Below are 3,901 nucleotides of genomic sequence, written 5' to 3'. Positions count from 1 at the left end.
CCGGAACAGTGAAGAGAGAGCGAGACGAATTACTTCTCTGATGAGCGATGAGAATCATCACGACTGATGGAAGCGCACGGCGTCCTACGGGCGACAGACACGCAAACGAGCGAGTGCGCGCCACGACCGTCGACGAAGACCACAGAACCGAGTGACCCCGAGAATACCTGAGCAGCTTCCAGACCGTTGAAATTGTTTGATTCTATGCAGAAGCGGCTTAGCCGTTGCGAGGAAATCAAGGCTCGCATTCTTAATTCCTCCTTGTTTGCATCTTTTCATCTGCGTGCGAGCTGACCGGATGGCGGAAGCGACCGCAGAGCTCTTCGCCCCGGAGATGCGGTCCCGATCTGTCGGCATCCCCGGGGGAGGGGGAGTGCAAGCATTCTCGGTTCACAACGAAGTCGGCAAGAGACACGAGACACGATTCGGTGCGCGAAATCGAGGCGGTAAGATGGAGAGCGATGCCGGAAAATCCTCAGAGCGTAGGTACGAGCGAGCATCTGATCGATCGTTGAAAATCTCTGCTTATTTCTCCACCTCCTCCCACTTTCGTACCACGATCGGATCGATGTGAGTGATCATAGGAGTGAATAACACTCCCCGTCAGCGAGCTCTCGAGCAGCCTTGGCCATTGCGGGGTGCTAACGGGAGCTGCGGAGGTCTTTTACAACATGCATAACACTTAACTTTATAGCCGCAAAGCCAGTGACGTCGGCCCCAGATTGAGCCTCGCCACTCACGGTCAGTTCAGTGGGGTCGACTTAATGCTTGAGAGGAGACAAACCGAAGAGAGTGATCTATATTCTGGTGCCGTCGAAGCCCCCTCGTCTATCTCGTTCACGCCACGATACCTGTCTCGTCCCATCAAAATGAACCCACTCTGGGACATTCGCGTCGATTTCAAGCGGCTGAGGTCGCGATGTCCGGTTGAGTCGGGGACGCAATCTGCGTCAGACCTCGAGTTTTTTAACGGAGGAAATCCTATCGATGTGAAGACGCTTCTCGTTTTTCGAGAGCGGCATCAGCTGATAGATAATTACGGCGCGAAGGATTCGAGTTCCTTATTTCGACGATTAGGGAACAATCGGTCTTTCGCTCAGGATTATCGAGATTGATTTACTACGCATTCTCCGCTCGAGCTCCGCGCGCGCGGACTCCCAATGCGCCGCAGTCGGCCTCCATGTCTCGCTCGCTCTCAGCTGCGACTGGAACAAGCGGAGAGAACTCCACAAAATGCAAATAGCTGAACGATAAGATAACAGCAATGTCCTTTCCAAGTTTCCCTGGCCAGCTCGCCACAGCGACAGTAACGGCAGAGCCCGACTCTCTCCGCGCGTGGCGCGCTTGCACTCCTTCTCTCTCCGTCCCCCTCTTTCCGCCATCTCTGGTTCCACCGCACGAATGGAGCTCGCAGATTAGGCGGGGGCTCGTTGTTACGATAGCGGGGAGGATAGATTCTTTTACGCGAGCTCTCGTTGGTATATGCGGATCTCATTCCCAATAATGGTTTTCTTTTCACCGAGTGCCACGACCCCTTTCCTTAGTTTAGTTCTTCGGCGTCTGGAAACGCACGTGCTCGAGTTTTGCGGTGGAGTCGTTTTCCGTATTTTCCCGGAGCAGAATGCTTCAATCGAGAACTTAAGCATCAAGGATACGAGCTTGAGTCTTGATGCGAGCGAGCGTTCCCTCGACGTCGTCGCTGTTGCGAAACCGCGTTCTCCGAGCTTGCAGATCTCATTGTTGAGAAGCGTGGAGGCAGTCTATCCGGTCGCAAATGCCATTTTGGGAGAACGTCTCGCAATTCAAATGTAGAATGGCACGATGTGAAACGCAACGTGTTCTGAATGCGCGTGGTCGACGGAGCTCAAACCCAGGCCGGAAAACATAGGAACAGTCGCAGAGCTCGAAGACACTTTTGCATATCCGAACGTATTATCTACATAAAGACACGCGTTCTCGCAAACACCACACGAATCTATACATTCGTACAAATGTGGACCGTTGGATGCATACATGCATGCCCGCATACATTAATGGATCACATTCCCCGCATACGCTATGCGGGGACATGTGTGTGCCATGTATTCCGAAGCCTGTGACTGACATTGGCCGAAACGGACTTATTGTCGGTTTGCCTGTGATCTTAGTTGCACTCTCGCTCGTCGGTGACCAACTCACGGAAATCCACCCACCCCACCACGTCGCCTCGCGACACTTGGGCCAATAACGGTCACATCGATGCTTAGGTGGTGTCCCAAGGGTGTCATCTCCTGCCAGTAGCAGCCGATCTCCGGCTCGCACTCACAGAAAGATCTTTCACCCGACGGCAATCCACCCCGCTCGGTTCGCCACCTCCACACCGACCACCTCGCGCGGGAATAACAAGCTTATCGGGATTTTTCGTTGGGCTGGCGGCGTTGCAGTTATTACTGCCCATTGCTATTCAGACTGTTTCAGCCGGAGATCTCTGTCAATGATCGATCCCAAGCAGGATCAGGAGGGAGGATCATGTGCGGCTCGCAAGCTCGACTCAAAACTGCTAGGAGATAGGTTTGCGAAAATCTTCGTCTTATTGGAGAATGCTCCTTCAGCGGCGTTGCTCTTGAGAGAGCAACAAACCTGTTCGGATAGCCCATCGATGATTAGGAAGGTACGGGAATCGTTCGCTAGTGCTTGATAATAGCGAGCTCTTTGAATGTTCAAGTGCAAATCATTTTCCGGAAGTTTTCCGATCGTTACAAGGGATGCCAGAGTTCGGGCTGGAGGGAACGTGGAATTCCCATCAGCGGGGTGACACGATTCGGGTACGAAGCCGATCCACGAGCCGACCGATCGATGGGCTAGAGGGCTCATCGAGCACCGATCAGCATGATCGTCCCTCAGGGTGATTGCCGAGGCGGTAATATACTGAGGGTAATCACTAAGGTGAGTACATAATTTGCCGATATCAATGCTTAACATTCTGTGAATACAGTAATTGTATGTGAGGAGGGATATTGGCGTTACGTACACCGGGCCGTTCGTTTCGCCAATGATGGAGGATGCTGCCGTGTCTAGCAATGAAGACAATCGGAGATTTGTTTGTTTGTCGTTCGAGGACGACTGCCCATCTATGATGAATGCGACGGAAGAAGACCGATTCAGATATGACTTCCATCTCGTGACAGCCTCTTTCGCCAATCTCTGCTCTCATGCCAGTACTCTGACAGTCCCGATCCCGTCTCGTATATTCGCCGATCGCCGCTGATGCAAGCCTCCCAGACAATCAGACCTCGAGCGTAGAACGATGCGCGAAACAGATAAGGGCACGTGGGGATTGGGAATGCGGCGACGATGACGGATCCGATACAGCTGGAAATACTTGCCCCACTCGAGGTCCGAATGGAGCATGGACGCTGAGGCCGCTGGAGATTGCATTCGAGCATTCGGCTCTCCGTGTACCTATTCTACGAAAGCGAGTTGCTTATACTAAAATAAACGAGCACCTTGGGTGATAGGCTTGTTTAGAGCTCCTCGATTGCACTCCGGCGATCGACGCGTATCCCGACTTCTTCTTCTTCTGAAAGGCCCTTGTCCCTGTCTTTTCCATACATATTAAAGGGGCTAATTGAAAAACCCGAAAGATTCTCGAAGCGCTCCGCTCACGCTCGCACCGTACGACGCACGGTCAGATGTTGCTCGGATGCTTGGGACAACTCTGGACACGTTTGCTAGATGTCGCCGTGGTCTGCAGGGAGAGAACGGGGCTCCTGAAGGAGGAGGGCAAGCACGAGGCCGGGCGTGCTCGAGGCCCAAACGAGCACACGAGGTCTGAGCTCCTTTGTGAACAAGTGACACCAACTCTCTCAGGATAAGTCACATCAACACTAGTTGATAGACAACACGTTCTTTCTACCGAAGC

This window comes from Galendromus occidentalis, unplaced genomic scaffold (genome assembly GCF_000255335.2).
Source record: "Galendromus occidentalis unplaced genomic scaffold, Mocc_1.1 scf7180000076319, whole genome shotgun sequence".
In the NCBI taxonomy this organism is placed as follows: Eukaryota; Metazoa; Arthropoda; class Arachnida; order Mesostigmata; family Phytoseiidae; genus Galendromus; species Galendromus occidentalis.
The sequence above is the reverse complement of the archived record's forward strand: the minus strand, read 5'-3'. Positions refer to the sequence as shown.